This window comes from Pseudorasbora parva, chromosome 24 (assembly GCF_024679245.1).
Source record: "Pseudorasbora parva isolate DD20220531a chromosome 24, ASM2467924v1, whole genome shotgun sequence".
NCBI lineage: Eukaryota > Metazoa > Chordata > Actinopteri > Cypriniformes > Gobionidae > Pseudorasbora > Pseudorasbora parva.
Window position 1 is genome coordinate 13,901,297 of NC_090195.1, and position 13,499 is coordinate 13,914,795.

At 37.5% G+C, this 13,499-nt stretch overlaps 1 long non-coding RNA gene across 1 annotated transcript; it reads left to right on the forward strand.

Annotated features, from left to right (window-relative positions):
- Window positions 1–10,917: 10,917 nt before the first annotated feature.
- Window positions 10,918–13,497, forward strand: LOC137063680 (uncharacterized). The gene is made up of 5 exons (XR_010901417.1): window positions 10,918–11,058; window positions 11,244–11,413; window positions 12,267–12,688; window positions 12,785–12,894; window positions 13,400–13,497. It is a non-coding gene; the product is annotated as an uncharacterized lncRNA (long non-coding RNA).
- The last annotated feature ends 2 nt before the right edge of the window (window positions 13,498–13,499 follow it).

Consider the following 13,499-nt stretch of genomic DNA (forward strand, 5'->3'; position numbering starts at 1 on the left):
GAGAGAGAGAGAGAGAGAGAGAGAGAGAGAGAGAGAGAGAGAGAGAGAGAGAGAGAGAGAGAGAGAGAGAAAGATTGAGTGGTCTTACGAGCAAATAGCTATCTAAAGGTGCTTAACGCCACAAAGCTACAGCACTATTCAACACCTATTCAATGCCACTGCCAAGATTAAAAACGGGCATGTAGAGAGTCGTGTCATGCTACAGATCCTCATCTGCTTTGTAAGTCAACCATAAACTACCATTTAAGTGTTTATAGAAGACCTTTCTGATATTCACATACTTCACTCTCCTTTAATTCGGACACAGAGTATCATGTCCTAATGCTGTAAAAAGTGTCTCTTCAGCTGAAAAAACTAAACAAAACAACAACCTGTGATTGGTTGCATATCAAATTTATAGTTTGATCAATGAAAGCCTAGAAATCTAGATGTTCCCTAGCGGCAGCAAATGTAATTTGCAGCCAGGGTCGTCTTGCAATTCTTGGTTGGCGAGCAAGCTTAAAAAAAACTCTAATCAGGCCAATCACATCATGTATAGAGTCGGTGGGCGGGCTTAACATAATGACGACAGAGTTGTGACAGTTCTGTGTGAAATCCCTGCTAAAAAAGAACGTCACTTAAGTCATTCTTAAAAAAGGAAGATGTGTTCAGAGTTTTGAGTTTTATATCAACTATAAACTTGACCGCTCGCTGGTGGGAAAACGCATGGGACTCATGGGATTGTTGTCTCACCACTGATCTGCTCTGGTTGGTTGTTGCGCTATCCTATTGCATGCAGAGGGAATTTAAAAGACAGCCGTTTATCCCACCCCTCGGATTGAGGCCTGCCAATGGTGTGTTCCCAGACCCAACATCTTGATGTGGGTCTGGCTTGTTAGGGTGTGGAAGTGCTCTAAACAAGTAACTTTAAGTGGTGACTACCACAAATAGAAAGAAAAAAGAAAATTCTGTAGTGGCTATATAAAAATGCAGTTCCCTTTTTATACAGTTCACTCACATTGTATCAGTCGCTGACACGTGGGGAACATTTTTCTCTGAATACTAAAGCCTGATTGGTTCACTGTTACTTCCTCACTCTGAAGAAGGATGGCAGCCTCAGGCCCATCCTCATCTTGAGTTGATTTGAGATGTCTGAATCGCACCCTGATAAGTTGGCCGTTCAGAATGCCCAGAGGATTCATTTTGTCAGTGGATCTGAAAGATGCCTGCGTTCTTTCATCTAGAGCATTTTTAGGCAAGCAGAGTTGGACCTTTTTGCATTAAGAGAGAACTCCCACTGCCCGATGTTCTTCTCGAAGGAAAAAGATGCATTGGCCCACAGGTGACCCTCTCTCTGTGCCTTTACGCCAGTAGCTCTGGTCCCTCAGGTCAGCCAAATCAGGGAGGACAGATGGTTGGTTTTACTCATGGTACCACACTGGCAGAACCAGCTATGGTTCCCGGTGATGGTGCAGCTGCTATCAGTAGCCCCAAGGCCAATTCCGTTTGAGGGACCTCCCTTCCCAATCGGCAGAGACAATTTGGCATCTCCAACCTGAGTTGTGGAGCCTCCATCTATGGCCTCCTGATGGGAACATTCCTACCTTTTCTCAGAATGATCTCTGAGGCAAGGGCACCTTCTACCAGGTGCCTATATGCTCAAAATGCTCTATTTTTCTGTCTGATGTTCAGCTTGGGATACAGACCCTCTATCTTGAGAGATCACATCAATCATTTTTTCTTTTTTTCTTTTCACACTAGCTTTGGCCTCTGTCGGTAAAGACTGCCCTTCTGCTAGCATTGGGATCGGTCAAGCAAGTTACCGATTTGCAGGCTTTTTCAGTGGACACATCTTGCTTTGAGTTTGGACCTAATGACAGTAAAGTCATCCTTAGACCGAGAAGAGGCTATGTGCCTAAGGTGCTTTCCACACCCTTCAGAGCACAGGTCATAATACTCTCTGCTCTCCCTTCCACTGAGGCCCTTGCATTTCCCATATGCGTCAACCACTGATGCAGTGTAAGTGAACCGCCTCAAAAGAGAATAATTTGGTTACTACAGTAAAATTGGTTCCCTGAGATAAAGGGAATGAGTATTCCATATCTCCTTCTGCTCAGAGGTGGACAGTAACTAAGTACATTTACTTGAGTACTGTACTTAAGTACACTTTTTGAGTATCTGTACTTTACTGGAGTATCATTTTTTCAGGATACTTTTACTTTTACTTCACTACATTTGAAAGACAAATATCGTACTTTTTACTCCACTACATTTCTATCAAGGTCGAAAGTCGTTTCTGCAGCAGCTCTGAAAGTCGGAGGATGATTTTTTCCATCTTTAAAAGTTTTTTTGGTGTTGTTGTTTCAGACAGTCTTTTAGGAATCACTCATAGGGTCATATACATTTCCCCAACTTTTTTTGAACACTGATCAGTTCATAGCAAAATGGAAGAAGACGGTTCTTAGGCACAGTGTGTGCACCCATAGCCATACTTTGAAAGTATGTTTCAGTTTAAAAAAATATCAAGATTAGTTTAGTTGGCATACACTTGGTGCATCTCTTATAAAATATTAAAAATATAAACATCTGGGAGAAAGAGAAGAGTAAAGTTGGGAGAATATCAGATGTGTATCAGTGTATTGGATCCATGCATTTGGCCTTAAAGTGACATCAGCTTTGTAAAGAGCTTTGTAAGAGAACTTATATACAAGTATTTAAATGAGTTTAAGTTAGTCGTATGGTAGTATGTCAGATGGAGCATCACTGAATGACTTAAACCATGATGACATAATGTGCATTTATACAACAATAATAAAATAATGCATTGGCATAAAAAAGGAAATTTACTTTTATACTTAAGTACTTTTGAAAACAAATACTTCTGTACTTTTACTTGAGCAAAAATGTGTACAACTTTCACTTGTAGCGGAGTAATATTTGACCAGTAGTACTTTTATTTTTACTCAAGTAATAGAGTTGTGTACTTTGTCCACCTCTGCTTCTGCTTCTGATGAAAATGGCACCAATCAGGCTTCAGTATTCAGAGAAAAACAGAGGTTTCCCCATACACGTCAGCTACTGATGCAATGCTCCTTACATGACAACATGGCGGATATAGTACATCCGAATGTTATTCTACTCATATTCTTACTATATATAAAACATACTCTCTTAATAGTCGCTAAGTAAGTTCAAATTTAAATGTCTCAGACAATTTGCTATTTCGGACGGGCCATCTGTGTTTTGTAAAGAAAAATGGCAGTCATTCAGTTGTCTCTAAATACAGCTCTTTAGCTTGTGATGATCTGTCTGTGAATTTATGTGACCAATTGTCCCGATCTGATCGATAGATCTATAGATTGTCTTGATTTCACACTTGTGAAATCTCATTGGACTGTTGACATCGAATCATTTCTGTGGCTTTGAGCCTTTGCAGGCGACCATGTGCAAACATTGGGAGGTGACTGCTTGCATCCGAGAGTGTGAATGTGCATGTGTGGCACAGTTGTGAAAAATATGGGATATATTAACAAAAGGGCTGAATCCGCCTTTAACATACATTAGACAAGGTCCTCTAAAGCACTTTGTAGTGCAGCAGTAATTGACACACTATAGTGAACGCTGTGTGTGTTTCCTTCTCTCTTAATCGCCTTTCTTTAATCTCTCTTCTTGGTTTGATTCTTGCTGTCTCTCTCTTTCTGTCTCTCTCTCCTCCGTCTCTCTCTGTAGTTGTGCATACAGAAAGCCACTTATTGGTGATTACCCAGGAGTGGATTTGGCTGCAGAAGGGAAAGTGATTTTGCTGTTGTCTTTGATGAGGCAGAATAAACTGTCAAACATACGGGGGCAGGTGACAGCGTGATGGACGTAGCCAGGGCAGAGAAAATCGTACCAGATTAGCACTCCCATATTTATTAACCATCAGTAAGGGAGACTGAGAAACAGACAGGCTGGGAGGAGATATGCCTTGTCATCTACGATGATGGAAATAGTCTTATCAGTTTACTTAAGGCTCCAAACTGAACATTTGCATTCGATACATGTTTTTACAAGCCCTGAAAGTCTCACTTGAGCATATTTCACTGCTCATGCTGTTGACTTTAGGGTAAATAGTGTATGTATGGTATGAAACTATCATTTGTACTGTTACCTTACCTGTTAAGGTTTGTTTTTTACTGAATTACATTCAAGCATTTATTATAAGGATGATGAGGGAGTTTGGGGTGTGTTTGTGTGTGTGTGTGTGTGTGTGTGTGTGTGGGGGGGGGGGGGGTCTTTATAAAAAGTTCAAAATAACTGCATTTATTGAAAATAAAAACATATTTTCAAATACTATAAATCTCCTTTACTATCAATTTTTATCAATTTATCACATTCTTGCTGAATAAAAATATTTATTTATTTCAAAAAAAGAAAGAAAAAAATGACTGACCCCAAATTACTGACCAGTAGTGTATATTGTTGTTACAAAAGATTTCTGTTTTAAAACATTTGCTTTTTTTTTGTTTTTTGTTTTTTTACAATTTATTTATCAAAGTATTATAAGTATCACAGGTTATGAAAAAATATTAAGCAGCAGAACTGTTTCCAACTTTGAAATGAAGGATTTCTGAAGGATCATGTAACACTGAAGACTGGAGAAATGATACTGAAAATTCAGCTTTGCATCACAGAAATAAGTGATCATTTAAAGTATAATAAATTGAAAAACAATTATTTTAAATTGTAATAATATATCACAATATTTAATATTTTTCTGTATTTTTGATCAAATAAATGCAGGCTTGATGAGCAGAGGAAACTTCTTTCGAAAACATTACAAATAGTAATGTATAGTAATGTAACTTTTGGCCTGTATTGTATGCATGTATGTCATTTTTTGAGATAGGAATTTTGGGTTTTCATGAGCTGTATGCCAAAATCATCAGTATTAAAACAATAAAAGACCTGAAATATTTCAGTTGGTGTGCAATGAATCTAAAATATATGAAAGTTTAACTTGTATCATTACATTATGGAAAATAATGAACTTTAGCACAATATGCTATTTTTTGAGAAGGACCTGTATATAGTAATGTATATCTGATTTATCTTACATATTCTGAAAAATGCAATAATTTTATCTCAACCCACTATTGGGACAAAATAACTCAATTTCATGATTTTTTAACTTTCTTCTAAACAACTGGTTAGAAGGTCATCTTATTTGGGGCGCATAATACTAATGCTAGATGCTAAACTATCCAACCTAAAACTGTCTCAACCACATTTGTTTGGTGAAAGTCACCTACAAAGAAAGATATCCTATAATGTCACACAATGTTACCCCTGTTCTGTGGGATATGCAATCAAATCTTACTTTAGTGGACAACATTATCTTCTCTCTTATCTCATTGTACATGATGCTGCTACACATAACTCTGTACAACCACACACACACACAACTTGCCCTGCACCCCCCATTAGGAGAAACAATCTAAATGTTAAACAGGTTCCCTCCTGAAGTGGTCCGCATTCCCCCTCCTTTGAGAAATTTGGCCTGTGGTGCTTTTGTCAAGTTGCCATTGTTCTGTCCGACACACATGGAAACAAAAGAACGATGTGCAATTTGGACCTAATCATAACATCTGTACTTCACTGCTATTTACATTTTCTCTATCAAGGCGGAGAAGAAATGTTAATTTTAGATGGGTCTTTTTATGAGTGGTAATTACTGTCATTAAGAACGCTCGAGAGACTCCGGGGGAGCCGGGACTGAGATGTAGTTTGACGTGTTGTATAATTAATACTGAATTAATGTCTTACTTTATGTGGCGCAGGAAGAAAGGCCCTTAACAGCTTTGAGAGGTGGCTTGTGCCATTGTCACTGCACTGCATCCGAGAGCACACACACACACACACACACACACACACGCACACGCACACGCACACACACACACAGTAAATCAGGGTGGTCTGGTCTGGTCTTTTTGTTTCTGTTGATGGATTTGTCACTATGAAGGCTCTGGTTGTTATTGTCTTGTTGAATATAGTGTAGCTGTCTGGCACCTTCAAATTCGGACACTTGATATTTAGCTTCTTCTTGTTTCTCCTAAATTGTACCATGATTTTACTATAGTAATGTGATTTAGATTCATACTCATAGTATATTTTGTACAGGAATGATATATTTTGTGTGGAGCCTGTTACATCATAATATGAAGAACTCAAAATGCAGATTTACTAACAAAAAGTATTTTCTTTGGACATGAAGCATGGTAGTAACATGGCATTCTCTGAATTGCTTTACAGTAAATTAACATCCATTTTAGGTAAAAATTTGTATAGATGTAAAACTATAAAGAATGTAATTGGTCATTATTATATTATATTATATTATATTGTATTGTATTGTATTGTATTGTATTATATTATATTATATTATATTATATTATATTATATTATATTATATTATATTATATTATATTATATTATATTATATTATATTATATTATATTGTATTGTATTGTATTGTATTGTATTGTATTGTATTGTATTGTATTGTATTATATTAATTATATTATATTATATTATATTATATTATATCTGTAATTATATTATTACATTACATTAAATTAGTTATGTAAACTCAAAATAGGACACAATTTACTGTATTAATTCAACAGAAATTTCCATATTTATTTTTTACAGGTTTTACCTGTATTTACAATTCTGAACTTCATTGCGTTCACTTAGTTCTATGTTAGGACGGAAATGTTCGTAAAATTACTGGAAAATGTCCAGGTAATGAGCTGCCAGTACTTTTTCTGTTATTTTACGGATTCATTTTTTACTGAAACTGCTTCTTGAAACAAGAAACAAATTTAGGGCGGGACTTTGAGGGAACCAGAATTGATTGGATTATTTTCTGTGATCTCATGTGAGTGACAGATTGTCCCGCCCTCACGACCAAAGACATGCCAGACAAGAAAACAGATGTTGCTGCAAGGAGAAGGAGAAATGATTAGGAATAGAGATTATGAAGGTGCATAAATACATAAATAATGATGTGATAATTTGTAATACATAGTGCTATGTTCCATAAAAAAAAAATAGAATTGTCCACTTTGATTTCATGGTGAGTTTATAATAGATTTAGATGAATTATGCAGAGTCTCACCAAAGGACATACCAACATTCCTGGGTAGTTCATGTCAACTACCCATACAGTATATCAAAACACCATGGTAATTCCATCTGATACTATGTACTATCGCAGTCCTCTTTTGTAATGCACTTCTATTAAATAAATGAACAATAAAATGAAAACATTCTGAACAGGAAACTCAGTGTGTGTGTGTGTGTGTGTGTGTGTGTGTGTGTGTGTGTGTGTGTGTGTGTGTGTGTGTGTGTGTGTGTGTGTGTGTGTGTGTGTGTGTGTGTTTAGGTACTACAGAGGCGAGTGTAGCTTACAGCTACAGCTGAGGTGACTTCAGAAAGCCTGTCAGAGTATCATCCAGAGAGGGAGAGCTGGGACCTACTGTTGGAGGAATTTGACTTCAGGACACAGGAGGTCACAGGTCAAACCACTATACTCTAAATCTTACTGTTTTTTTTCTTTCCATCTCATACTTTTAGATGTTGAACTCGCAACACACACTGGTCTAATGCACTGTACACCTGTGTGTGAGCTGCCCTCCAGGCCACCAGCAAACCATGTTGGATTCTGTGGATTCCGGAGCTAGCTCATCCTTTGGTATTAACAAAAACTGAACGTTGTAGGCATTTTTACACTAAAGCTTTCTCATTAGACTGCATTTATTGCATTCTGACATGACATTTATTTTGTATGTTATTATTTTTTTGCAACAAATAACCACATTTTCCCAACAAATTCTCATTGCCATAATGCATCTGGCCATTTTTACTATAACGTCTTATTGCTGTTAATTAATTTTTAGATGCTCATTATGTAATGCCTTTTTTGACACACCACTGTGTCCAACAGCCTTCAGCCCACGATCACTTCTGGTAAATGATGTAAATGTTCAAGATATGGCATAGAGATACGCACGAGAGATAACTTCAGGCACTTGCGTAAACTACGCCAGATCGCGTACATTGTACATTGACCTCACTTCCCGGATGTGATCACACGCGGAGGGCTGTTTGACATAGTGGTGAATTAGAGGTAAAAAATTATATAAATACTGTTTGGTTTCTCACACAAACCAATCATTTTGTGTCCTAATACATCAGTGTGTCATCACAAGACACAGGGTTTAATATGGATTTGTCTGTGCATGTTTTTTTTTACTCTCATAGATTTTGCTACCATTGACATGCATTGTACGAAATCACCATTTGTGTTCTACTAAAGTAACAAAGTCACCTGTATCTTGGATGCCCTGGGGGTAAGCAGATAAACATCAAATTTTCATTTTTGGGTGAACTATCCCTTAACATGAACCAAAAAAGATGTCGAAATTATTTATTAAGCTTAGTTAATGTGAATTGCAACATTTACTAATACATTATTAAAGGGTTAGTTCAGCCAAAAATGAAATGTATGTAATTAATGACTCACCCTAATGTCGTTCCACACCCGTAAGACCTCCGTTCATCATCAGAACACAGTTTAAGATATTTTATATTCAGTCTGAGAGCGTGTCTAAGTGTATGCACACTATACTGTCCATGTCCAGAAAGGGAATAAAAACATCATCAGAGTAGTCCATCTGTGACATCAGTTGGTTAGTTAGAATCTCTTAAAGCATCAAAAATACATTTTGATCCAAAAATAACAAAAACTACGATTTTTGCTTTATTCAGTATGGTCTTCTCTTCCTTGTTTGTATTCAATCCTCAAATAAAGATTCGTACGGTTATGAATCAGCGCATTGATTCATTTTTCAATTCACCATTGTCACATGATTGCAGCAGTTTGACACGCAATCCGAATCATGAATCAATCTGCTGATTCATAACCGTTTGCATCTTTATTTGAGGATTGAACACAAACACAGAAAAGAAGACAATGCTGAATAAAGTCCTAGTTTTTGTTATTTTTGGACCAAAATGTATTTTCAATACTTTAAGAGATTCTAATGAACTAACTGATGTCACATATGGACTACTTTGATGATGTTTTTATTACCTTTCTGGACATGGACAGTATAGTGTTCATACACTTTCATGAAGGAACAGAAAAGCTCTCAGACTAAATATAAAATATCTTAAACTGTGTTCTGAAGATGAACGGAGGTCTTACGGGTGTGGAACGACATTAGGGTGAGTCATTAATGACATCAATTTCATTTTTGGGTGAACTAACCCTTTAAAATAAAAAGTCTGTTAACATTATAAAACCTGAACTAACATGAACTAACAGTTGTATTTTTTATTATTTCATGTTAACAAAGATTAATAATTACTGAAACAAATAAATTGCTCACTTTTAGTTAATCCATTAACTAACCTTAGCTAATGGAACCTTAATACAAGTGCATGTGTGATACCAAACATTCGTATATAGATCCTGAGGTTAAATCTGACCTGGAACATGTTTTTATTTGACATGAGATTTACTAAGGTATCATGGTGGAAACTATGGTACGTTTTAAGTATATACATCTCTTTTCACCGATTCTGCAAGCTGCAAATTAGTATATAGTCAGCTCACAACCGAATACAGCTAAACAGTGAACGCTCTATTCAAAGGAATCCCTGGAAAACCTGTTAGCAGTTTTATGGCACTCGTTGCGTGTTAGAATATAAGATCAAATGCAGGCACACATACTGCTCTGTAACTCTGTTTCTCTGGAGATGACTGAGACGTACCTACAGGAGGTGAGATAACTGCAAACCAAATGCACATGCTGATAACTGAAATTGCTTAATCTCCATTTTAATCATCATGAGCTGTCACCTCTCGGTCTCGGTTTTCTCTCTCTGTCTATCTGTTTCTCCTTCTCTTTTCCTCCCCCTCTCCCTCGTTTGCTCTCTATCTTTCTCACTCGATCTATATAATCAGCACATGGAGTGCTGGATGTAGCATATATTCGCACAGCGCAGCCATGCATAGAACTGCCTCCATTAACTTAATATGCACAAGGTCCAGTGTTCATACAGCCTCTAGCCATTAGTTGGAAACCCATATAAAAACATTTGACACGTAGCTTGAGAATAGCCACATTATGGAAAAATGGAAGGAAGACAGAAGAATGATTCGCCAATTGAATTGAGTCATCATTTGAAGTTCCCCTCTCTCTTCATGAGTGTTTTGAACTGCGTAATTCAGACAAGTGGTGTCTAGACAGACTATGTAGTGACTGTCTCAAAGTCCTAACAGCTTCTGGAAAAATATTAGGATTGTCTACTGGAGTCATGAATCACCTCGGCACACAGCGGCGCTTTATATGCACAACATATGGCTTACAGAACATTCAGAGGGGATTCTCTCTTCCTCTCCCACTTCCTTTTTCACTCTTGCTCTATCCCTCAATTTCACTCTCTCTGTTTTCTCTTTGCTTGCACATCTCTCATGCTCTCTCCTGCTGAAAGGACTCCGGCATATACTGGTCTCTGTTATGGGATTGTAGTCGTGACGTCTTCTTAAATGTATTGAACTTTCTGGGCCCTATTCTAATGCACGTATGGTCTAAAGTGCATGGTGCCAAAAGTGTTGTCCCTATTCTCTTATTGAGTAATGGGTGTGTTTTGGGCAAAACGTGCAATAAACCAATCAGTCTAATCTCCCATTCCCTTTAAAAGCCAGATGCACTTGCGCCATAGTGGATTCTCTATTTACATGGCGGAGGAGGAGGTCATAAAGGGATGGACATGGTCAGAAACAATGCCCAGGTAGGACGTGGCATTTAAACAATGCCCAATTGGCACTAAGGGGCCTAAAGTGTAAAGAAAACATCCCCCACACCATTACACTACCACCAGCAGCCTGCACAGTGGTAACATAGCATGATAGATCCATGTTCTCATTCTGTTTATGCCAAATTTGACTCTACCATCTGAATGTCTCAACAGAAATCGAGACTCATCAGACCAGGCAACATTTTTCCAGTCTTCAACTGTCCAATTTTGGTGAGCTTGTGCAAATTGTAGCCTCTTTTTCCTATTTGTAGTGGAGATGAGTGGTCCCCGGTGGGGTCTTCTGCTGTTGTAGCCCATCCGCCTCAAGGTTGTGTGTGTTGTGGCTTCACAAATGCTTTGCTGCATTCCTTGGTTGTAACGAGTGGTTATTTCAATCAAAGTTGCTCTTTTATCAGCTTGAATGAGTCGGCCCATTCTCCTCTGACGAAATCCTTTTATGGGTCTTGTGAGTGGGGCCAATGGAGGCCTTTCTGAAGCCTTTCTCAGCCATCAGCTTTCAACAAAAATATCTTCATTTGTGTTCTGAAGATGAACAAAGGTCTTATGGGTGTCCAACGACATGAGGGTGAGTAATTAATGAAATAATTTTCATTTTTGGGTGAACTAACCCTTTAAGACCAGCATGCCATGGGTACACAAATGGGCACAAATGCATTTCTGTTTAAACAACGAGGCACGGGATGTGAAAATGATACCTGCGACAGGCTGAAACTAGCAACAACAACAAAAAAGCGTTTAAAACACTCAAAATTTAATATAATTTTTTTTGTTTCAAAAAAATTATTTTCAATTCTATTCTGTTTAAAACTTTACTCATCGATAAATCAAAGAATCCTGAACTAAAAAAAAAAATGTGTGGACCATGTGACATGAATATACACAATATTACTGTTTTTACTGTATTTTTGATCAAATAAATGCAGCCTTGATAAGCATAAAAATCGTATCGATTACAAACTTTCGAACGGTAATGTACAAGTTTAAGTACAAGTTATTGTATTTGTGGCAAAAGAATAATAGAAAATAAGAGAGAACAAAAAAATCTTACCGACCCCAAACTTTTAAACCGTAGCGCATCCTTAAAAGAGAATACATTTTATATCTTAAATTGTAATTAGTGTCAGATATTTTCTTGTTTTAAGCATTTCATCAAACTAAATTAAGATATGTTTATTCTTAAAAAGAGGGGAAAACATAGCAATTTATTTATTTATTTTTTAATATGTAGAAAAGTTTAAATAGACATTTTAGAACGTATTATAATATTCAATAAATTATACACTTACGTTGTCTGTTTTTGTGTTTTAAATGTGTTGCTTCTGTATGTATTTCAGCTTGGCCACTAAAAGCACTAGGCATAAGGTTGAAACTAAGAACATTTGTTCTACATTAGTCTGTGCCGTCTGCTTTTGTTTCAGGTGGGGTCTCCTGTATTTTGATTGAATCCAGTTATGAACTTCGACCATTTGCAAAATGTTTAATACATGCATGCCTTCCAGGAGAGCCAGAGAGCAAAAAAAGAGAAAATAACTCCAAAAGAAAAAAGTTTACACTGACACCAATATGCGCTCTCACCAGGACTTGTTGTGCACTTGGAGCCTAGTAGAAAATCAGGATCAGGAGCTTTGTAATTGAATTCACCTGATTAGAATTCCACCCCCTCGAGAGTGCGGGAGTCTCGTGTATGGTTAGCATAATAAACAAGAAAATCTGAGACATGGGAACGCGGGAACCACTTCTTCCAAGCATACTGAATCAATTAATAGCATGTAGAAGGAAACCCTGATTATGTGAGCAGAGAGCCGGGCCAGCGAGAAAGGAGACTGGATTCTGGGCCGAGGTGGTTATTATTAGTGATGGAGAGAGTGTGTGTTCATATGGTGTGTGTATGTGTGTGTTTTTGGGTGTGCTTTGATCCTCTCTCTCCCTCGCACAGCTGCAGCGGTTAAGCTGGGCCCCGGAGGAATCCCACATAGACACCGTTCACCTCTGCCAGGAGTGCACACCGCTGGTCAGCAACCTCAGTCGCTGGATCAAAGAGCAGAAGTATGTGGAGCTACCTCAACATGGACACGCTTAAATACGCACACACCGTGTCCAGAAGTTTCTCATCGAAATTTCAAACTACCCAGAATTCTCACGCCCCCTCTTGTGTGTCACATGGGCAGGCTGCTAAGGCTGATGGATGTAGTTAAAAACTATTTAAATGATTTCTTGAGATGTTTGTTTTTGCTCTGAAATAAAAAAAAAAAAGTCATACTTTTGCCCGAACAGCCATTATAGCCAAGAAGATTCAAAACTAAAGCAGGTCATAAATAATAATAAACTTAAATAGAACTAAAACACTGTTGCAAATATGTATGAATGAAAAAGCATATTTTTCATATTTAATTGGTGGTGCTTGAGACATGTATTGCTTGGTCAGTTATTGGTTATTCGAGGGGTGGGGTAACTAGATTTAAATGTAAAGTATTTTATTTATTTGATAAAATCAACTTACGATTGTCAAAGACGACTTCCAACGTATACCATTCCATCTGTCTCCCCTCAGGAAGAAATGGCAAGCTATTGGGCTCATGAATATTAATAACGCAGTCTGCATTCTCCCAAAGTGATTTGCTGAAGTCAAAACACACACAGTGAAAGGTGAG